At 47.1% G+C, this 24,401-nt stretch overlaps 1 pseudogene; it reads left to right on the forward strand.

Moving 5' to 3' along the window:
• The first annotated feature begins 4,645 nt into the window (after nt 1–4,645).
• On the forward strand, nt 4,646–20,034 carry LOC138420643 (2-acylglycerol O-acyltransferase 2-like; annotated as a pseudogene).
• Nucleotides 20,035–24,401: the final 4,367 nt, after the last annotated feature.

Here is a 24,401-nt window from a genome sequence, read left to right on the forward strand (position 1 = left end):
GTCACTAGATCCCAGGGAAGCCTCATATCTTGGACATGTCTAAGACAGAAAAACCAGGAAGCTTGCCCTCCCAGATATTAGAACTAAATAATTAAGGGGGTGTGGCATTGGCATAGATACATAAATTGACCAATGAAAGAGAATAAAAGCCCTGATATGGTCCAGGTATTGTTGAATTCTTTTATACATCAAAGGTGGCACATTATATCATTGGGGATGGGAGAGGTATTTAACAAATAGGACTGCTCAGAAAGGTCCCCAGTGTTAAAGGATAAGTGAAAACTAACTCATACTATATAATTATATAAACATCCAGATGATTAAATATTTATGTATGAAAAGCAATATTAAATTCTCAATGGAGAAGTTGTTTTTTCTGAGAAAAAAGTGTTTTAGAGTTTCTTTTTCACACTTCTTTTAATGCCATATTCTATGTTTTCATTTAAAAGGGAAATAAAGCATGAAAATAACTTAGTATAGGGGCTCAGTATAGTAAGTTACCTGGATTGAAAAAAACCTAGTATAAGGGCTCAGTATAGGAAGTCACCTGGATTGAAACACCAAGATATTACTGTGGGCTTAAAGAAAAGAACCTAGAAAATAATTCTCAATGTCTTTTAGGTGGGTTTGGTTTAGTTGCTCAGTTGTGTCCGACTCCTTGCAACCCCAAGGACTGCAGCAAGCCACGCTTCCCCATCCATCACCAACTCGTGGAGCTTGCTCAAACTTATGTCCATCGCATCAGTGATGCCATCCAACCATCTCATCCTCTGTTCTCCCCTTCTCCTTCTACCTTCAATCTTTCCTAGCATCAGGGTCTTTTCCAATGAATCGGTTCTTCACATCAAGTGGCCAAAAAATTGGAGCTTCAGTTTCAGCATCAGTTTTTCCAATGGACTGATTTCCTTTAGGATTGACTAGTTGGATCTTCTTGCAGTCCAAGGGACTCCCAAGAGTCTTCTCCACCACCACAGTTCAAAAGCAGCAATTCTTTGGCCCTCAGCTTTCTTTATGGCCCAACTCTCACACCCATACACTCCCACTGGAAAAACCATAGCCTTGACTAGATAGACCTTTGTTAGCAAAGTAATGTTTATGCTTTTTAATATGCTGTCTAGGTTTGTTGTAGCTTTTCTTCCAAGAAGCAAGCCCCTTTTAATTTCATGGCTGCAGTCACCATCTGCAGTGATTTTGGAGCCCAAGAACATAAAGTTTGTTACCGTTTCCATTGTATTCACACCTATTTGCCATAAAGTGATGGGACTGGATGCCATGATTTTAATTTTTGGAATGTTGAGCTTAAGCCAGCTTTTTCACTCTCCTCCTTCACTTTCATCAAGAGGCTCTCTAGTTCCTCTTCACTTCCGGCCATGAGGATGGTATCTTCTGCCTATCTGAGGTTATTAATATTTCTCCTGGCAATCTTGATTCCAGCTTGTGCTTCATCCAGTCTGGCATTTCCTATGATGTACTCTGTATATAAGTTAAATAAGCAGGGTGACAATATACAGCCTTGACCTACTCCTTTCCCAATTTGGAACTAGTTGTTGTTCCATGTCCCATTCTAACTGTTGCTTCTTGACCTGAATACAGATTTCTCAGGAGGCAAGTATGGTATTCCCAACTCTTCAAGAATTTTCCACAGTTTGTTGTGATCCACACTGTCAAAGGCTTTAGTGTAGTCAATGAGGCAGATGTAGATGTTTTTCTGGCATTCTCTTGCTTTTTTGATGATCCAATGGATGTTGGCAATTTGATCTCTGGTTCCTCTGCCTGTTCTAAATCCAGCTTGCACATCTGGAATTTCTCAGTTCATGTTCTGTTGAAGCCTCGCTTGGAGAATTTTGAGCATTACTTTGCTAGTGTGTGAGATGAGTGCAATTGTGCACATTTTCAGCATTACTTGATTTTTTTATATCAAAGTAAGCAATGTCTATGTTTGAAAAGCTGACAAATATGAGTATATTAAAATTTAAAATGGTTTGTCTTGCAGTGACACCTTAAAACAAAGCTAGATATTGAAAAAGATATTCATAATATGTACAGACAAACAACACTATAGGGAACTAGCAAAAATTAAGGAGTTTACACTGAGAGGAAATGCCTCCAAATAAAGACATATTCAACGTTCATGATGAGGAAATGCAATCAAGATCCCGACTCAATATCACTCTACACGCTAATAAATAATTAGAAGTCTGTCCACACCAAGGGCCAGAAAGGATATGCATCCAAGGGATCTCATATACATTTCTGGTGAGAGTGTAAACTGGTGCTGCTGTTTTGGGAAAAGCCTGGCACTGCTCCTCCCCAGCTCATGCAGTTACATATGCTTTGACCTAGCAGTCCCTCTGGCTGTTGAGATTGTGGGAGGGAGAAAGGGTGCAGAGTCAGAAACCAGTGAGAACACTGGCATCAGAGTCTATCAAAGAGGCTGGCTGTAGGCATGGAAAGCAACTTTCCCACGCAAGAGATATATAAATCAGCAAAAGACTCGAGCATGAACTTGTCGTAAAATGTTACTCAAATGGTCAGTAAACAAATTGAAATGTGCTCCACCTCTCAGGCTAGAAAACCACAGTAAGCACAATGAATTGTCCCCACATACTCACTACAATGGCTGAAATGTTAAGGAGGATGTGGGGCAATTGGAACTCTCGTGTGAGGTTTGTGGGTGTAAATTAGTACAATCACTTTGGGAAATATGTGGTTTTATGAAAAGAGATATGGCTGTCCTATTCCTGGGGACTCATTCAACAGAAATGTATGGAAACGTGAATCAAAGTCATGAACAGAATGCCCCTATTACTGCGTGATACATAGGAGAGTTGGGAAGTCAGTAGACCATAAGAGCTCTCATCATAAGGAGAATTCTTTTCTTTTCTTTTTTTTTATTGTACTATGTAAGATGATGGATAATAGTGAAATCTATTGTGGTAGTCACGTCACAACATTTGTAAATCACACCATAATACTGGATACCTTATGTTTCTACAGTCACGTATGTCAATTATTTCTCAAATAAATTTGAAAAAGAAAAACAGAAAAGAAAGCCTTCAGCTGCACAATTTGCAATAGCCAGAAACAAAAACACACTAAAAAATCTTTAGTAGTAAAATACAAGAATTGTGGCTTATTCACATAGTGAAGTCCTATGTGTCAATGAGAACAAACGTACCACAAATACACACAATTTGGACGACTCTCAAAATACAATCTTGAGCCAAAAGTGTCAGTTCCAAAAGGCATACTGTGTAAGACTCACTTATTATAAAGCTCAAAGCAGAGACAAGGCTGTGTGAAATTTGGGGAGAGGAGTGATGGACAAGGTGTTATTTGTCAGTCAGAGCGGAGATCACACAAGTATGTTCACTCTGGGACAATGCATCACTCCTACACTTAGGGTTTGTGCCTTTTCCTGTATGTTTGATATATTTCAATTCAAAGTGTACATTTTAAAGGAGAGATTTAGGAGAACAGGCTGAGAGAGGGGAATGGAAAGGTAAAGAAATAGTCCAGAGTGACTCTAAGGTTTTGGTCTGAGGAACCAGGTCATTGAGTTCCCTTTCCTGAGATGACAAAGAGCAGAGGAAAAGCTGGTCTGGGCAGGAGAGGGAAGGTCAAGTTCAGTTTTATTCAGACTATGATTGAGGTGCTGTGATTACCAGGGAGGATATCAAGTACCCAACTACATAGTCAAGTCTGGAGCCCAGAGGGAAGTCAGGCTGGAGATGCAGTTTGGAAGTGTTCGTCCTATAGACAGACTCCAAGGCCATGAGTCTGAATGAGGTCTCTGCAAAGGAGGGAGGGTCCAATGGCTGAGAGGGGCAGGAGGGCCCTTAAACACTTAGCCTGGTGAAGGATAAGAACCACTGTGGATATCCAGGGGAAGCCAGAGGGGCAAAAGGGAAACCAGGAGAGTGTGGTATCCACAGATCAAATGGTTTCAAGGAGGAGGGAGGGATCAGCTGTGTCTGAGGCTGCTAAGAGGTCAAGATGAGAGCTGAGAATTGACCACTGGATTTGGCAGCATGGAGACCACTGGTGAACTTGTCAAGAGCAGTTCCATGGAACAGTGACATCTGAAGTCTGGAGGAGGGAGGACAGAATGGAAGGGGAGGATATGGAATGCAGACAGTTATTCCATGAGTTGTGCTATGCAGGTGAGCTGAAGAAAAGGGCACAAGATGGAGGAGATGATGGGGCCAAGAGATTTCTGATAGAAGCTATTACTGCATATTTGTGGAGGGGAACAGTGATCTGGCAAGAGAAAGAAGACAACTGTTTATTGCTGGGAAGGTATGAAGAGGACAGGATTACACTATACTTGGTGCTTCACCTACCAAGAAATGGGCAAGATTTGATTAAAAAATGACCTGGCAGATAAAGCATTGCCTAAGGAAGCAAATGCATTTTTTCCCTCCATCTCTACCTGGGTCTAGGATAGTGGGCTCAAAGAATTCTCCTAGGAAAGAGGTCCTTGCCAAGCATGGGCAGGGAGGCACTGGGGCTGGGTTGGATTGGGCACTCACCCTCCCCAGCCCCCACAAATGCTTAGACAACCTCCGGCAGAAACAAAAGCCAGCAGGTGTCTCCAACCACAGCAGAGCTCAGAGAAGGCTCAGGAGCCAACAGAGGAGCCCGCATGGTGGAGTTTGTGCCCTTGTTTTTGCCATGGGAGCGCAGACTGCAGAACTTCACGGTCCTGCAGTATGTCTTCTGCATCATTGCCCTGAGTAAGGGGGCTGGGTTGGGGGACAGGAGACTGTGGGTTCCTGTCATTCCAGGTACACACAGTGTATTGATGGGACAAAGATGCAGGTCCTGAGGGGACTGCTGAGGCTACTGGCCCTCCTGGAGGCCTCTGCAGGGGGTGGGAATTTGTTGGGTCTGGGGGGTAGAAGCCCTCACCTGTGACTTTGGGCAGGGTTCTTAGCCCTCCTGGGCTGTGGGTTCCACCTGAATACCAGGACAGGGACCCACCTCAAGATGCTTGGTGCTGTGAGGAAGGAATTGGTGATTCTGGGACATTTGGGCTGCTCAGACTGCTCAGACAGGATTGAGTTCTTGCTTTTCATTCAGAGAAGAGAAGACTGACTCTGGTGGTTGAGGAAAGAGAGGGGAATAGGGATGAACAGGAGGGGGAATGAAGCAGGGGCCCATAGGGAATGGGCGAATGAGAAGCACAGCTGGGTCAGGCTCTGGCTGGGCAACTGACTGGCTGTGGGACCCTGGAGGACCCATGCCAAGCCTCCCCATGCCTCCATCTCATCATCTGCAGAATGGGCCCAAGGATGCTGACCTTATCGGGGAGGGGCTGTGGATGAAAGGAAGAAATGTGCTCACTCTTCTCAACTCAGCCCTGGCCTGGCCCCGGGTAGGGAGCCCAGAGGGTATGTGGGATCTAGTACCCAACCTACTCCCACAGTGAACATATCCATTATGACAGGAAGGCCTCAAACATGCCAAGTTCAGCTCTGCTGAAGGGAGCATTTTTGAGGAGGGCCCGGGATTGAGGACTGGGAAAGGAAAGTGACTAGAAGTGTGTGAGATTCTTCATCTCCCCTGCTGGCACCAGATTGGGTAGAAACTGCTCCCCCTGTACCTGCTGGTATTCAGCCTGTACACAGATGCCACTGCTGCGCTAAGCCACTTCAGTCCTATCCAACTCTCTGTGACCCCATGGACTGTAGCCCACCAGACTCCTCTGTCCATGGGATTTTCCAGGTAAGAATACTAAAGTGGTTGCCAAGTCCTTTTCCAGGGGATCTTCCTGACCCAGAGATTGAACCTGCATCTCTTTGGGCTCCTGCATTGCAGGCAGATTCTTTACCACCGGTGCCACCTGGAAAGCTGTCTATCCTGGTGTTAAACTATGGACATACTCTGTACAGACTACTCTACAGCCATTTCACACATTCACACACAAACTCACACACACATAGGCACCACAAACCCAGCACACATACCACACACATATACCAGGTGGTCCCTTAGAACCTCCTCCAACTTTAGCAGCTAAAATTTTCATCCCAAGTAAAGCCCCCCAGTTTCCTGCTCCCCGCATCCCTGATGATTGACTTGTGTCTCTGTCTTAAGAGTCATTGGGCTCAGTCACTCAGTCATGTCTGATTCTTTGTGATCCTTTTGGACCATAAGCCACCAGGCTCCTCTGTCCATGGGATTTTTCAGGCAAGAATACTGGGGTGGGTTGCCATTTCCTCCTCTGGAGGATCTTGCCAATCCAGGGATCAAATCCTGGTGTCCTGTGTCTCCTGCATTGCAGGTGGATTCTTTATCCACTGAGTTATCAGGGAAGCCCCTAATGATTATTAGACATTTTAAATATCCTTGATTGCCCTCATTACACAGATGAGCAGAGAAGCTGAGTGCCTAGATATCCAAGACTGTAAGTCTGGGCCCCTCTGCTTCCAAAGGAAGAAAGGGAAGGAGTCAGAGGGAGGAGAAAGGGCTGAGGGTGTGGGAGGAAGTGTGGAGCATGGGGAGGAGGGTTACCCTAGGGCAGGGGACAAGTCCCTTGGCTCCTGGATGAAAGGCACTGGGGGTCCAGAACCAGGTAGACTGACACTTGGGGATCATGAGGATGAGGGACATCTTTCTCACCTGGCCTTGGGGGAGCTTTGTGAGCAGGAGTGTGTCTGACTAGCTGTGCCCACAGCCAGCCCAGCCCGGGACCTGGGAGTATCAGGAACAACACAGGGAGGTCAAGTAGCCCTGGACCAGGAGCTAGAGGGAGAGAAGTTGAGAAAGAGGACGTGAGCCCACCAATGTCAGGAGCATGTACCTTGTCCCTTATCCTGGGGACAAAGAGGACCTCCAGGAGGCTTTAGGTATGGGAGGGACAAGGTTCAGTCTTTGGGTACAGGTCTCTGTGGCTGCATTTGGGGTTTCTACTCTGTTGACAGTTTAGGGGGTAGAATGATGATGGCAAGGAGTAGCCACAGTCTACATGAGAGGTCACCAAATTATGCCCCATGAACCAAACCCTTTTTGTATTTGCACAGCCCATGAGCTAAGAATGGTTTTTACATTTTACATGATCTTGTGTCTATGTAATATCCTCCAAGTTGCCTTTTGAGCTGAGTGGCAAAGTCTAAAATATTTACAATCTGTCCCTTTAGGTAAATGATTGCCTCCCCTGGTCTAGGGAAGCTGAGGGTAGGTGGAAAGAAGGTACCTCTTCCCAGACATAGTAGGAGATGGATCTTTTGGGAAGGATTTAAAGGCTGACAGGAGATTAAGGGCTTTCAGTGGGGGAGTGAACCCCATACTTACGTTGGACAGCTGGTTGACACTGGATGTAAAATATGCATTTGTGGGAGGGGCAAAGAAGTGGCCAGAGAGGTCAATTAGGGCCTGTCATGGTGACCTCAGGGCATAGGTACCAATAGTTTCCAATGGGTTACTTGTTCACTCCGCTTCCTTTCCTCTCCTCTGTAACTCTCACACCTCACACAGGAAGGTAAGTTCCATTCAAACAGTTGGGCTTGCTCTCAGCTGTGTTTCCAGATCCTAGAAGGGTTGAAGGCAATGAATGTTTGTTGAATGAATGAATGTTGGAAGCATGATGGAGCCAAAATAGTAGAAATGAATGCCAGGTCCCATCCTACTAGCTTGCTATCTGAGCTTAGGCAATTTGCATACCCTCTCTGGGCTTGGTAAAGTAGGGTGATACATTTTCCCACTTGATATTATGAGGTGAAAGAAGTCTCTTTCCTAAGTGACTGAAAAGACTCCCAAGTTTGGGTTTGGGATAAGGGGGATGGTGAAGTGCAGGGAAGTCTTTCTGGTCAAGTATAAATGACCAAAATGTGTTTTTTCCCTAACTATTTTTTTCTGGTTAAAGCTAATATTTGCTGTTGTAACACATTCAAACAAAATGTGTTTCCAAAGTGAAAGATGTCCCCTAAATCCAACCCTCTGGGGAGCCACTAATAACAACTTGATTTGATTCTCTAGAACTGGCTTTCTGAAAGCGGGAAAAACCAAAACAGATTTTTAATTTTGCCCCAGGGCAGAGATCTAACTGGGTCATTGTTTTCTTCAAATTAAACATTTGTAATAAAAAAAATAAATAAATAATTTTACTTAATTAATTTATTTTAATTGGAGGCTAATTACTTTACAATATTGTGGTGGTTTTTGCCATATAACGACATGAATCAGCCATGGGTGCACGTGTCCCCCCATCCTGAACCGCTCTCCCACCTCCCTCCCCACCCCATCCCTCTGGGTTGTTCCACAGCATCCACCTTGAGTGTCCTGCTTCATGCATAAAACTTGCACTGGTCCTCTGTTTTACATGTGGTAATATATGTGTTTCAATGTTATTCTCTCAAATCATCCCACCCTCGCCTTCTCCCACAGAATTCAAAAGTTCTTTACATCTGTGTTTCTTTTGCTGTCTTGCATATAGGGTCATCGTTACCGTATTCCTAAATTTCATATATATGCGTTCACATACTGTATTGGTGTTTTTCTTTCTGACTTACTTTTCATTGTATAATAGGCTCCAATTTCATCCACCTTAGTTAAACTGACTCAAATGTTTTCTTTTTAATAGCTGAGTAATATTCCATTGCATATATGTAGCACAGCTTCCTTATCCATTCATCTTCCAATGGATATCTAGGTAGCTTCCACGTCCTAGCTATTGTAAACAATGCTGCAATGAACTTTGGGGTACATGTGTCTCTTTCAACTCAGTAAATAAAATTGAAGTTAAATCCTGACCAACTTTCCCAGTGGCATCCTTTCTCCATCCCCTGGATTTGAGACAGTCAGCTCCAGGAGGGCAGGCATGGCTGTACCACCAGCACCTGGCACATCACAGGAGCTCTCTGGGAAGTGAACATCTGTGAGCCTCAACTTACTTTATCCAGATTCTGTATTTTACTACTGTTCAGACTGAGTCCAGAGTGCCTTCCTCCTGGAAGCATGCTGGGAAAGAGCCCGGCTACCCTTCCTCCAAAAGAAATAGAAATGGAAGCTGACCTTCTTAAGGAATTTGATTGCATGGTGTCAGGAGGAGAGAATGGGGTCTGGAAGGGGCAATATTCCCTGGAAATTAGGCTCCATTGGTATCATAGCACCTGACTCTTGAGATGAAACCAGGTGAGCCTGTGGTAGGGACTGAAAATCAAGGATCAGATAGAAATTCCTCGTCAGGCCCAGTCCTAGCCCTGCTGCACCCCCAACCTACAGTCCAGTCAGGTGTTGGCCTCTTCAACCTTCCTTCAGTAGGAAAGGGCATGGCAGGCAGAGGAAACTGCATGAGCGAAAGCTAAGAGGTTGAAGGAGCTCAGGCAGTCGGAGGAGCACTGAGCCACTTAGTGTAGCTGAAGCTACGGGGCCTGTGCATGAGGTAGGCTGGAGCAAGTTTCTTGAGGAGCCTGAATGTCAGGCTGAGTTGCTTGTGCTGTGCCTCAGTCATGAGAAGTTTAAGTAGAGGGAGGAGTCTAGTGGGATTTATCTACAGAAAGATGGACAGCGAGTATACAGAAGGAGGGCTGGGCAGAAAGAATGTCTCCATTTCTCTGAGGTTCCAAAGAATGATAACTGGAAACAATTTATGCAGTCACTGGGCTCCTGAGAATTTATTGAGCACTGAGGAAAGAAAGACTTCTTAACAGACAGGGAGGGAAAGGGAAGGGAAAACCAGAGTGAATGAGGCAGCATGGGACAGTGGGAACAAGTGAGTTTGGAGTTAGTCCTGGTGTCAAATCCAGGGTCCCAGTGTGGCACATCCTCAACTGCATTTTCTCCTCCTTGGAGTACTGGGGAGGCTGACCTGTTCCCCCTGGGGTGAGGGCTGGACAGGACAGTGCTGCTAGTGCTGGGCCTACGGGGAGAGTGCATCCTTCACCCTGGCCATTAGTGCCCACTAATGCTCCTGCTTCCCTTCCCAGCCTTTATCTGCTATGTGGTCTTCATAGGCCTCCTATTCACAAGATTCTGGATCTTCACTATCCTGCATGCCACCTGGTGGTACCTGGACCGAAACTCTCCACTGCACAGAGGCAGGCACATCCAGGCCTTCAGGTCCTGGATCTTAGGGAAGTACGTAAAAGACTATTTCCCCACCTTGGTGAGTAATGGAGCTATCTGGGTAGTGGCCAGGACTGTAGTGCCCCATGTGTCCATGGGGAAGTGTGATCCTGTGTGCAGTGAGTAGGGTACTGGGCTGGGAGAGATGAACCAGGCTTCCACCACTACGTGGCCTGGAAGAGAGTCCAGCCTCTGTCTGCCCATAGTTTTCCATCTGCAGAGATGTAGGGCCGATATGAGGATTGATAAATGAACAGGATTTGAAGGAGTCTTGTGGGCCATCTAGTGTGACACACATATGTAACTTACCTGCACCTCTCAGCAGCCATGCTTGAGGGTGCAGGTAATAAAGTCATGTCCTTAGAGACCTTCTGGCCTTACAGTTCATCATATAAGGAGACAAGCAACCAGGAGAGAGGAAGGTGTGACCAAGGTCACACAGGAAGTTCTTTTACTAGTTTTACAATTAGTGCCTTTCTGGGTAGAAAGCAAAACAGAGAGCCCTGAACTGGTTCTCAGGTTCTATCCTGTTGCATCTGGGTATGGTATGCGTTCTTGGAAAGCCTTTCCTGTTCTGATCTCAGCTTCTCCATGTATCCCCTAAGCAGTCTGCTCCCTCCTACTCTGAGTGCCTCTGATTCTCTGACTCAGGGCTCCTCATGGCCATTGTGAAGTCCTGACCATGGACCCAAAGATCAGTCCTGATGGAAGAAAACATTGATTTGACCAACTCCATTCTGCTCTTTCCTTTATCACAGAGAGAATAAACTCAGTTTGTAATCAGAGAGGAAAGGATGGCTCGTTGACCAGATAGGGTAGGAAAGGCAGAAGGGAAACAGTGCCAGGCCAGGGCAGGCAGCTGTCCTCTGCACACAGGAGAGAAGAAATATATGGAATGTATTCTTTGGGCCTGGGCAGAAAAAGTTCTAATACCATGTGTGCAACCTACCTACTGCACACCTTACTGAGTAAAATAAAATAGCCTTTCTGAGCCTCCATTTCTTCATATGTAGAGATGATACAGCATACATCATTGGGTTGTGTGGATTCCATGAGACATCAGGCCATCCTGGAGACCTCAGGACAGCATCTGGCTTTCTTTACAACCGGAGTTACTGTCAAATGCATGACTGGGGAAAAAAAATGATGCTGAGCAATTCTGTGCCTGTCCTTTGCACCCCCTTTCTGCTCCTTCCTTCGTGAGGTTCCAAGGGGATTTCTCAGCCCTAAAACTATTGACAGTGGTGGGACATCGAACTTGATTTGCAGAAATTCCACCTACACAGTGTTCAGGATTGTTGCCCCCTGGAGTCTTCAGGCATCGCCATATCCACTGGAGGGGCAAGAGCACAAAGTAGCCAGCAGAGAGATAACATGCACTTTGCCTCACCTAGCCTGGGCTGGGGGCCTGCAAGAGTGGGGATTTGACCTGCAGATTTTAGACCTAACCACCTCCTGGTAGCTCAGACAGTAAAGCATCTGCCTACAATGCAGGAGATCAGGGTTCAATCCCTGGGTCAGGAAGATCCCCTGGAGAAGGAAATGGCAACCCACTCCAGTATTCTTGCCTGTAAAATCCCATGGACTGAGGAGCCTGGTAGGCTACAGTCCATGGGGTCGCAAAGAGTCGGTCACGACTGAGCGACTTCACTTCTTCACCTCCCAGGAGACCCTTCAACATGCCCACACATATTTATAGTACAGGTCCTTCAGGGATCTTGGGGAGGACAACATGTTCATGGCCCCAGGTAGGGAGCCCCTCTCTGTTGGTGCTCCCCTGCATTCATAAGCCTCTGCACTCTGTCAAATGAGCTTGCATTTCTGAACTTCCTTCAATTCTCACTGATTTAATACCTACAGTCTATTGGTAGAGTTATAAGTAAATTTAGAAAACTATTTTAGAGTACTGGATCTTTCTAAGTATACCCTATGGCCTTCCTACAAAAGTCTTTTGGCATTGCCATATCCACAGGAGGGGCAGTAGCACCAAATGGCCAGCAGAGAGAAAACTAATGGTGGAGAATCAGGCAGTGTTTCCCCTAGGACAAGTTGCCTCCACCTCATGCTGATGATAAGTCCAGGAGCTGGGTTTCTTTGTGAAGATTTCATTATCCTGGAGCAGCAGTGTCTACACAGGCCAAGGCCTGAGCAGGGGTGTAGTGCTGTGGGCAGGCTGTGACCTGGTGTCAGGAAGTGCTGCAGACTTGGCATGACAGCTCCCTGACCCTCCCCACCCACATCTGCGGGCATCACTAGAGACTTCATGCCCTTCCTCCCAGCCCCTACCTTCAGCACCCTGAGGTCTCTTACACTGAGTCACAGCAACTCAGGGGTACAGCCCTCCATCTGGGATAGAACCCCAGCTACCACAGTCCTTGGAGAGATGCTCACTCTCTCCTGTGACGGCTCCTTCATCCTGGGTGGGCTCTGCCTGGGACAAGGTCTCTCTTCACATAGGACAGAGGCTTGTGTCCCTGTCACCCTGCCAGGAGTCCTACCTCTGCCTTGGGCAGGAGGCCTTCCTTCCCAGGTGGGCTGAATCGGCTTCATCCATTCATGAGTCTGCTCCCTCTCCCTCTTCATTCCACAGTCTCCCAGAGCATCTCTTCTGCTCCAGGCCTGCAGTGGGGACAAGGATCCTCAGATAGGCATCTCTAATCTCAGGACACTCACATGGGGGTGTGATAGCACTTGGGCACAGGGGAGACATAGAAGAGGTCAGCACAGAAAGTCAGAACAGAGACCAGGGAGGACATGAGGTGCAGCCCCGATTCACCAGGCTGCCATCCCTGCAGCTGGTCAAGACTGCCGAGCTGGACCCCTCCCGGAACTACTTCACTGCCTACCACCCCCAAGGGATCATGGGCATTGGAACTGTTACCAACCTGTGCACTGAGGGCACAGGCTTCTCCTTGATCTTCCCTGGTATCCGCCCACATCTTATGACATTGAACATGTTTTTCCAGGTCCTCTTGGTCAGGGATTACATCATGTTAGGGGGTAAGTCTTCCAACCATTGGATTGCCCAGGTATATGAGGGCTGGAGACATGAGGGGGGTTTTTAGGAAGGGCTGCCAACAATCAGAACTTTCTCTAAGAGTATGTATATTAGAAAAGGAGGTTAGATATAAGGAAGCACTTCCCACAGTTCTATGCCCAGCAATGAGCTCGGTGAGGGGTTGTGTGGAGAGAAAGGACTCTGTCCCAGTCCTCAGGGAGCTCCCACCTGGGAGAGGGGAGCCCAGGGTACACCACCCCACCCCCACAGTCCCTGCCCCCTTTATCCTGTATCTAACCACCATCCTCTCTCCCCAGGGCTGGTCTCAGTAGACAGGGAGAGTGTTGCTCACTTTCTGAGCAGGGAAGGAGGCAGTAACCTGCTGTCCATCGTTGTTGGGGACCTCCAGGTGTCACTGGATGCCAGGCTGTGGAACCACAAGGGCTTTATCAGGCTCACCCTGATGCATGGGTATCAGGGCGAGGGCTCTTAGTTCAGCTGGAGATTGACAAAGATTGTATTTTGCTGGAAAGACTGAGAGATGAATGTAAATCCTATTTTGGCAAGAGATGCTCAGTCCATTCACAGTGAAGATTCTACCTTGGTTATAGATGTACTGTGCTGTGCTATGCTTAGTCACTCAGTAGTGTCCAATTCTTTGTGAACCTATGGACTGTAGCTCACCAGGCTCCTCTCTGCATGGAGATTCTCCAGGCAAAAATACTGGAGTTGGTTGCCTTGCCCTCCTCCAGGGGATCTGCCCAACCCAGGGATCAAACCCACATCTCCCACATTGCAGGCATTCTTTGCTGTCTGAGCCACCAAGCCCTAGATGTATTGTGTCATGCCCAAATACCCAGAGAAGATTCTAGAAGGGAGACTTGGTGATCAAAGGGACTAGATGTGAAGGGTCATAATGCCCACAGTTGGCATCAGATCTGAGACCTAAGGCTTCTGTGAGAATGGAGCTTATGAAGTAGCTTAAAGCTGTTCTCTTATCCTGAAGCACTCTTTAAGAATAAGCTAGCTGGGGCAGAAGAGATTTTTAAAGAAAGTTTACAGATGTTTTAAATCAGAGAGGACTGTCTGCAGCATTCTGGTCTCCCTGTCATGGTGTAATGGGGAGGTGATGGCCCCAAGAGGAGGCAGTAACTGCTTGAGTCATAAAGCAAGGCTGTGGCAGGTCTGAGAGACACCCGAGGCCTCCTACTTTTGGTCCATGACTCTGTCCTCTGCTCCAGCTCCCACTCACTATGTCCCTGCAGGAAGCTAGTGACCAGCTTGTGCCTTCTTGCCCCTCCACATGCCCTGTCTCTTGTCTCCCTCCAGAGCAGCTCTGGTGCTGATCTTCTCCTTTGGAGAGAATGACATGTTTAACCAGACTGAGAACTCCCCTGGTTCCTGGTTGCACTGGTTCTGGGAACAAAATTCTGAAGATCGTGGGAGCTTCCATTCCACTCTTTTATGGCTGTGGTGTTTTCCAATACACTTTCGGTCTTAATCCATACTGCCGGCCCATCAATGCTGGGGGTAAGCCAAAATCCAGGCTGGGAGGGGTTGGGTTACAGGGCAAGGGACTTGGGCTTGGGCTGAAGGGGAATGGAAATGGGCCAGACACATCCTTGTCCTCCTGGAGTTCAGGTTCTATTACTGGGAGATGGACATATAGGCAAGTAACCCAGATGCAAGGCTGCTGGGAGACAGTGTGAGGAACTCTGCCCGTGGCAAAGGTCACAAGGAAGGAGGCTTCGGCATATGCAAAGGCCGGATCGAGCCTCAGGAAACACCCTGTTCCCGAGCATCTAGCCCCCAAACCAGAGTCTGCCTACTTTAATGCTTCATGCTCTCATCTACACCTCTGACTTTATGGGGGGCTGTCCCCCACCACCTCTCTTGGAGAAGGAGTTAACCTACAGCTCCAGTTAATAAAAATTCCTGGGCATGACGAGTATTTCAACTTAAAAACTCCTCTGAAGGTTATCTAGCCTGCCTGAACAGCTTTGTCCAGCCACATGTGATTGTTTACAGCCTCCCAACCATGAGAGGCATGAGATGTTTTAAACTTTCTAAAGGCAGATTCTTTTAGGAAGTTAGAAATTATTAGTATAGTGGGTTGACTAGGAATTATATTGGTGAAGGGCTTTTCATTTATTGGGCCAATGTTTGCTGCTAAATCTCCATATTCCCTGCCCTTATAATGAATATAACTAGCATATAGGAGAACTAAGTATTAACCTTTAAGATTAATCATGTTAATGAATCAAGGCAAATCGGAAGTGGTCAAACAAGAGATGGCAAGGGTAAACATCGACATTCTAGGAATCAGCGAACTAAAATGGACTGGAATAGGTGAATTTAACTCAGATGACCATTACATCTACTACTGCAGGCAGGAATCCCTCAGAAGAAATGGAGTAGTCATCATGGTCAACAAAAGAGGCTGAAATGCTGTACTTGGATGCAATCTCAAAAACGACAGACTGATCTCTGTTCGTCTCCAAGGCAAACCATTCAATATCACAGTTATCCAAGTCTATGCCCCAACCAGTAATGCTGAAGAAGCTGAAGTTGAACGGTTTTATGAAGACCTACAAGACCTTTTAGAACTAACACCCAAAAAAGATGTCCTTTTCATTATAGGGGAGTGGAATGCAAAAGTAGGAAGTCAAAAAACATCTGGAGTAACAGGCAAATTTGGCCTTGGAATGAAGAATGAAACACGGCAAAGACTAATAGAGTTTTGCCAGGAAAATGCACTGGTCATAGCAAACACCCTCTTCCAACAACACAGGAGAAGACTCTACACGTGGACATCACCAGATGGTCAATACCGAAATCAGATTGATTACATTCTTTGCAGCCAAAGATGGAGAAGCTCTACACAGTCAACAAAAACAAGACCAGGAGCTGACTGTGGCTCAGATCATGAACTCCTTATTACCAAATTCAGATTGAAATTGAAGAAAATAGGGAAAACCGCTAGACCATTCAGGTATGACCTAAATCAAATCCTTTATGATTATACAGTGGAAGTGAGAAATAGATTTAAGGGCCTAGATCTGATAGATAGAGTGCCTGATGAACTATGGAATGAGGTTCGTGACATTGTACAAGAGACAGGGATCAAGACCATCCCCATGGAAAAGAAATGCAAAAAGGCAAAATGGCTCTCTGGGGAGGACTTACAAATAGCTTGAAAAGAAGAGAGGCAAAAAGCAAAGGAGAAAAGGAAAGATATAAGCATCTGAATGCAGAGTTCCAAAGAACAGCAAGAAGAGATAAGAAAGCCTTCCTCAATGATCAGTGTAAAGAAATAGAGGAAAACAACAGAATGGGAAAGACTAGAGATCTCTTCAAGAAAATTAGAGATACCAAGGGAACATTTCATGCAAAGATGGGCTCGACAAAGGACAGAAATGGTATGGACCTAACAGAAGCAGAAGATATTAAGAAGAGGTGGCAAGATTACACAGAAGAACTGTACCAAAAAGATCTTCATGACCCAGATAATCATGATGATGTGATCACTCATCTAGAGCCAGACATCTTGGAAAGTGAAGGCAAATGGGCCTTAGGAAGCATCACTACGAACAAAGCTAGTGGAGGTGATGGAATTCCAATTGAGCTGTTTCAAATCCTGAAAGATGATGCTGTGAAAGTGCTGCACTCAATATGCCAGCAAATTTGGAAAACTCAGCAGTGGCCACAGGACTGGAAAAGGTCAGTTTTCATTCCAATCCCAAAGAAAGGCAATGCCAAAGAATGCTCAAACTACCACACAATTGCACTCATCTCACACGCTAGTAAAGTAATGCTCAAAATTCTCCAAGCAAGGCTTCAGCAATACGTGAACCGTGAACTCCCTGACGTTCAAGCTGGTTTTAGAAAAGGCAGAGGAACCAGAGATCAAATTGCCAACGTCCACTGGATCATCGAAAAAGCAAGAGAGTTCCAGAAAAACATCTGTTTCTGCTTTATTGACTATGCCGAAGCGTTTGACTGTGTGGATCACAACAAACTGTGGAAAATTCTGAAAGAGATGGGAATACCAGACCAATACCTAACCTGCCTCTTGAGAAATCTGTATGCAGGTCAGGAAGCAACAGTTAGGACTGGACATGGAACAACAGACTGTTTCCAAATAGGAAAAGGAGTATGTCAAGGCTGTATATTGTCACCCTGCTTATTTAACTTATATGCAGAGTACATCATGAGAAAATGGTGATTGCAGCCATAAAATTAAAAGACGCTTACTCCTTGGAAGGAAAGTTATGACCAACCTAGATAGTATATTCAAAAGCAGAGACATTACTTTGCCAACAAAGGTCAGTCTAGTCAAGGCTATGGTTTTTCCTATGGTCATGTATGGATGTGAGAGGTGGAGTGTGAAGAAGGCTGAGCACCGAAGAATTGATGCTTTTGAACTGTGGTGTTGGAGAAGGCTCTTGAGAGTCCCTTGGACTGCAAGGAGATCCAACCAGTCCATTCTGAAGGAGATCAACCCTGGGATTTCTTTGGAAGGAATGATGCTAAAGCTGAAACTCCAGTACTTTGGCCACTTCATGAGAAGTTTTGACTCATTGGAAAAGACTCTCATGCTGGGAGTGATTGGGGGCAGGAGGAGAAGGGGACAACCAAGGATGAGATGGCTGGATGGCATCACGGACTCGATGGACACGAGTCTGAGTGAACTCCGGGAGATGGTGATGAACAGGGAGGCCTGGAGTGTTGCGATTCATGCGGTCACAAAGAGTGGGACACGACTGAGCCACTGAACTGAACTGAACTGAACCTTAGGCTAAGTAAATTCCTTTCTTAATTGTAACCCACTACACCCTCACCCTATAGGAATGCTACTTTATTTGGTACCTTCAGAGGGTGGCACCTGGTTTAAGAAAAAATCACCCCTGGAAAAAATAAGTTTTCTGGTTGACTGACCGTTATCAGAAAGAAAGGGTCATAAAATGTTAGCAGGCCTCATGACCAGAAGATGATGTAAAGCCCCTAAGACCTTTGTATACATTTGTATAAAGCACCTGATTTTGATAAGGGTCAGGTCTGCTGACCCCGTGTGACTCTGTATTCATCCCTATCTATAACAAAAAGTATATAAGCAGACCTGAAAAATAAAGAAAGGGGACCAGTTCCTGGAAAGACTGGTTTCTGCCGTGTGGTCTTTACTTGTTCTCTCCATTTTTCTGGCTGAATTCCCTTCTGGAGCATGGAGGCTTGCCATGTGTACTTACTTGCCCCGGCTTCTAAGACCCACGCGAGAGGGAGCCCAAGGTGGGGCACCCTCTGCTATTCAAGCGGGAGCCGGTGGCCTACGTAGATGGTGCAAATTCCTTGTCTTGGAGTTTTATTGGTATTCCACGTAAACCAAGTTATTCAGCATCCTTTTCTCCACTAGTATTTTCCTACTACACTACTTCTTTCTAATCTCCCTCCATATCTTTAATTAAGCAATTAATTCCTAGAACGCTGACTCCATTCCTGCTTCAAATTATTACTGGGAAATGGACATATAGGCAAGTAACCCAGATGCAAGGCATCTGAGATGAGAAGAGTAACAGGGGCATAAAGACCAGTTGCCATTACTGATAACTGAGCACCTACTGTGCCAGGCACTGCATTGGCTACTTATATGCAGCTTCTCAGTTGTCCCTACAACCTTGGAAGCAAAAACTATCATCCTCATTTTATTGATCACAAAATGAGACCTATAGAAGGTAAATCATTTCCAAAAGATGACCCTGCATTTGAGTAACACAACTGAGATTTGAGTCAGGATCTACTTGACTTTTACTATGCCAGAGGAAGGAGTTTTTACTTCTGAGAAGACAATCTCCAAAAGGCTTATTGGGGAAGTTGGATATAGGGACGTGCACTCCAGGTCTGTTAGAACTGTGTATAATAGCCATCATCAGGCTACAAAGGAGAGCCTGAAGGAATTTCCTATAAATAATGGGCATGGGCTTTAGTGCATGGATTTAACACCATCTTTTCAGTTATATGGTCATCTCATTTGCTCTCCTCTTGGATTCCAAATATCTTGCAATGGCAAAGCTTGTAATGAGAAGTCTGTTTATCTCCATTCACCCAGTTACCTTTAGCTGAGTCCAGGCAGTCAAGAGTTTCCCTGGATTTGGGGGTAATATTTTCAGGAATGTTATAGGGCTGCTGCCTCCAGATGACTTTGGAGAGAAGACACGACAGCTGCTTTCTGAGCCAGATAGAACCAGAGGAAGGAAGTTGATAGGGCCTCCTATTTCCTCCTTAGTATGGGGGGCACTGCCCTCTAGCATAGCAAGAGAGAGGGAAGTAGGGTGCTTGGGGTGTGGTCCACCGCCTCCCAGACATTTGGGTGTGTCCAATCATGGCATCTGAGATTCCCACGTCCACGTGTCCTTGAGACTAAGAGCACATTCCCAGGGCTTACAACCTGACACTGATTCTGCCTAGCTATGTGACATTAAACAAGTTACTTAAGATCCCTGAGGTGAGTTTAACACCTCAGCTGTCAAAAAGGAATAAAGCAAGTTCTATCTTTGCAGGATTTCTAAGAGGATAAAGAGATCATGCATTAAAGTATCTAATACATTGCCTAGCAGGAGGTCATGCAACCTGTGGCATTTTATCATCAGAGCTTGGAGTTGCCCTAATATCCAGATTAGGTCACCCAAAATACAATTGGAAGGGAGGCAGTACAGGCACCTTTCAGCAGGTGTGACCTCTGCCATGGAGTCCTGGCCCATGGGATCCTGGGACTCCAGTGGTTCCTGCTCTGGGCCATCACTCACCTCTGTCTTGCAGTGGGGAAGCCCATCAAGGTACAGAAGACACCACATCCCTCCCAGGAGGAGGTGGACAGGCTGCACCAGCGTTACATGAACGAGCTGGAAAACCTCTTCGAAGCCCACAGGCTCCAGTACAATGTTCCCAGAAACCAACACTTGGAGTTCTGCTGAGCAGAGATGCTGCCCCAAAGGGCAGGGCTGGATTGGGGAGGATGGAGGGAAGGTGTTGTGATCCCAGAAGGCTTCCTGGAAGTATCTGTTGAACACATTTCCATAGCCTTCACTGACTCCTGCAGCTCCACCCCATGCCAGGCTCCAGGTCACACTTGGCTCCATGGCAGAAGAAGCCAGACTCTGGCATCAGGGATTTGCTCTCCTGCACTGACTCCTCTGTAATGGGCCCTCTCCTTGGTTCTGCTCACCTGAGAAGTGGGAAAGATACTAGGAGAGGCTGATGTCTGTGTCTCTGTCCTCTGTGGTCCTGTCACTCAATGAGCAGGACAAAGAGCAGCTTCAGTTAGCAGGTTTCCCTTCCTCTGCCTTGAGTGACAGCATAGAAGCAGCCCCCAGCTGCAGCACTTTCTCCTACAAGCTCCCTCATCCTGCATCCTGCCTGGCCCATCTCCTGCCTCCCTGAGCTGGAGAGGAGGGTGAGGTCACAATCTCCTGGCTGATCCTGGCACCTCTGAGTTTCTGAGTCCTCTGAGCCCCAGGCTGGCAGCCACAGGGAGATCCAGAAGTTGGGGAAAAAGAATTGGGCTCTGTCACTGGCTAAACCACTATACACTACCATCTTCATCCTCCTTCTGGGTCTCAGTTTCCCTGAGTGACTAAGATGAACCTTGACCTCAATTCTGAGGTCACATTAGCTGCGAACTTCAATGGCAGTTCCTACTCATTCAGCCCTAACAGTGGCATAGAATCTGGGCTCCATAAATTTCAATTCAACAATTGAAAGATTCTGGGAATTCCCTAGGAGTCCCGTGGTTAGGAGCCTGCACTCTCACTGTCAGGGCCCAGGTTCAACCCCTGGTAGGGGAACTAACATCCCTCAAGCCACTTAGTGTGGCAAAACAAAACAACACAGAAACAATTGAAGGATTCCATTTAATCTTTTTCTCAATCCTTCTACCTCCTACTAGGAAAGAAAAGAAAGAAAGAAAGAAAGTGAAGTCGGTCAGTCATGTCCAATTCTTTGCAACCCCGTGGACTGCAGCCCACCAGGCTCCTCCGTCCACGGGATTCTCCAGGCAAGAATACCAGAGTGGGATTGAACCCAGGTCTCTCACATTGCAGGCAGACGCTTTAACCTCTGAGCCACAAGGGAAGCCCCAACAGGAGGGCTGGTCAAAAGCTCACCTTTGATTCCCAGCCTGGACCCCAGCCCTGCTGTCCTGTGCCCCCTCCCCAGATGGTGGCTCAGATGGGCCAGAGAATGGCATGCTTCTTCTTCCTTCCTAAGCAGTCAACTCCAGCTTACCACCTCTGGCCTATTCTGTGGGAGGCAAGGGTTATATTACATAAAGAAACAAGGCAGGCCAGCCAGAGAAGGAAGGCCACACCTGAGGAGTGACTGATCTTATGCATCTGCAAGAAGAGAAGTGGGGCCAAGCCTCTGATGAGAATTCTGGGTTTCTAGGTCTGGGACACAGGTCGTTAGTGACGGACAGGATGGAGGGTGGGACAGGATGATAGCATAGGACCAGAACTGTGAACCCCCACATTTTGAGTGGGAAAATAAGTCTTCTCCCTCCATAAGCTAATCACAGCAATAACTGTAAATGTGGGGCACTTCAAGAATGTAAATTTGGGTCCAAGCTTAGCCCAACCCTTTTCAGTGACTGTGGGCAAGTCACATCCTCCACAAACCTTAGTTTTGCTATCAGAGAAGCAAGAATCACAACATGAAGCTTGAGTCTTGGGAGTGAAACAGATATAATGAGATAATTAGCCATTTCACATACTGTGAGAAATGGTTGGCACGGAGAAGAGTGTAACCAGGAGTCAGGTCATATATGGGCCCAGCATCTCATGATGGCCTGTTCTGACACTATCAAGTGGGCTCTATAGGGTCCCAAGAGAAGCAGGATCAAGAGCAGGGGGTTTGAGAAAGGGAGTGATGGTTTCCACCAGGGGAAGAGGGAGGAAGTTGCAGGTGGGCCATGAAAGAAGGGGGCAGGATTTGCCAGAAGAGAAGAACCTGTCTGCTATAATTTTCTACTGCTTGTATTGAACCACTGCATACCTTAGTAGCTGAATGCAGCAAGGATTTATTGTGTCCACATCTCTGTGGGTGGCTGAGTGGTTCTTAGTCTTAACCCAAGCTCTCCTGCAGCTGAGTTCAGTGGTGGGGTGGCTGAAGTTGGGTGCAGCTGGGGGGCCCGACTGACTGACCTCTCCTTGCAGGTGGGCACGCTGCTGCTAAGTCACTTCAGTCGTGTCTGACTCGGCGACCCCATAGACAGCAGCCCACCAGGCTCCACCATCTCTGGGATTCTCCAGGCAAGAACACTGGAGTGGGGCATAGGGCCTCTCTTTCTCTACTGATCTGACTTTTCACATTCATGGTGGCTGGTTTCCAAAGGATGAGAGCAAGGCTGCAACATCTACTAAGTCCTCTAGGCATGACTTGCACAATTTTGCTTGCATCTGTCAAAGCAAGTCCTGAGGCTGGTCTAGATTCAAAGGGAGAGGAATAGGCTTCTCCTCTGTGTGGCAGGAACAGCAAGTCACGCTCAAAAGGGTGGGACACAGATAGCGACACTTGGGCCCCTCTTTGAAAACAGTTTACCAATAAGTGTATGTGGAAACCTGCCAGGCCCCCTTCTCCCACATCACCTGGCCCTCCCTGAGTGTGACTGTGACAAAACCCTACTTTACCCTGAGGGTCTCGGCTCCATTCCCCTTCGGTGCCCATCCCCATCTTGCTTGTTCCTTCTAGGGCTCTCCATTGCTCCTAGAACTTGTATCAGCCTGGATCCCAGCAGGGACCAGTTGCCATGTTGCAGTTAGGATAATGTAAGGCAATTTGGGACTTCCCTGGTGGCTCAGTAGTAAAGAATATGCCTGCAATGCGGGAGACCTGGGTTCAATATCTGGGCTGGGAAGATTTCCTGGAGAAGACAATGGCTACCCACTCCAGTATTCCTGCCTGGAGAATTCTGTGAACAGGGGAGCCTGTCAGGCCCCAGCCCATGGAATCACAAAGAGTCGGAGATGACTGAGGGACTGACGTTAACACTTAATAATGAAATCTCTCTAAGGTAATTTTAACTAAGGAACAATTCTCTGAGAAGCATGCAGGGGGTGGGAAAGCACACAATTATCCAGGGCTGTGGCAGAGGTAAAGGGCTACTACCACCCTGAAACCTAGAAGGACAAGAGGAGGCAGCGTGGCCTGAAACTGGAGGGCCTGAAACTGAAATTCAGGGGCCAGGTTGGTGGAGGAGCACAGGAGCACGCTGACCCTGCAGGGAAAGAGCCTTCCCACCTCACCCTCCTCCCTCCATTCGGCCTGCCAAGTCTCTCAATTGCCTGAACCCATGTGGAAGCTAGAGGGTACCCAGACCCTTGGGATACAGTCTATGGAGTAGTCTCTCTGCAGAAAGCAAGGTGGACACATGTGGAGAGTAGGTCTGAATGTGTCAACGGGAGACAGAAGGTGTCCACATCCAAGCCCGAGCTTCTTTTCCCACCATCCCCAGCCTCCACTGTCTTCTCCAGGTCTCCATCCTCCTCCTCCTGCTCCTCCTCCTCCCTTGGCCTTCAACTCTCATCGTATGGAAGAGATAGTAGTTTCCACTGGGTTCACAAGACTTTCTCTTCCTCTGCTGTTGACTCAGCACCCTGGGTTCTCACTGGCAGGGAGGGGAGGTCCCAGTACTGTGAAACAATCCTCCTGCCTCCAGGGTTTCACTCTAGCTAGCCTGCACCCAGCACCTGAGTCTTCTCCTCAAATAAAACCCAGCCTGTAAATGATCTCTATGTGTCAGGATATGCCTAAACTCTACCTCAGCCTGGCTTTCAAGGCCCTTTCAAACCTGTTCTACAAACCTGCCCTGTTTCACCTCCTGGATCCTCTCCCCTCCAGCCCACTCTCGCCTGCCCTGCACACTCAGTCTTACAGAACACATGCTGCTCACATAGGCTATGTCTTAGGACCCTTTCCCTGGACCCTCTGTTTCCTCCACTTGGTCAAATAAAGGACACCTCTGTTGTCAGACCTCAGTACACTCCACCCACCTTCAAATCCAGCATTCCCACCCCACTGCCCTCAATCCCAGTTAGTTACCCATCTTGTGAGCTGACTTGTGGTGAAAGGACAGGGCCACTAGTGGGTTAGTGGATACCATGTTGCCAGGGGACTGGACTCTGAGGCTAGACCACATCCTTATTGCCCCCAGCACTCACCCAACCCTGACACAGAACCTAGGCACCTCAGTATCCCCATGGCACCTCTCGGGCCTCACAGGCCAGACCTGGGAAGGGGTAGAGACCAGTACTAGACTCTCAGGTGATTAAACTGGTTCTCTCTTGGT

The sequence above is a fragment of the Ovis canadensis genome, chromosome 15 (assembly GCF_042477335.2).
Source record: "Ovis canadensis isolate MfBH-ARS-UI-01 breed Bighorn chromosome 15, ARS-UI_OviCan_v2, whole genome shotgun sequence".
Classification (NCBI taxonomy): Eukaryota; Metazoa; Chordata; class Mammalia; order Artiodactyla; family Bovidae; genus Ovis; species Ovis canadensis.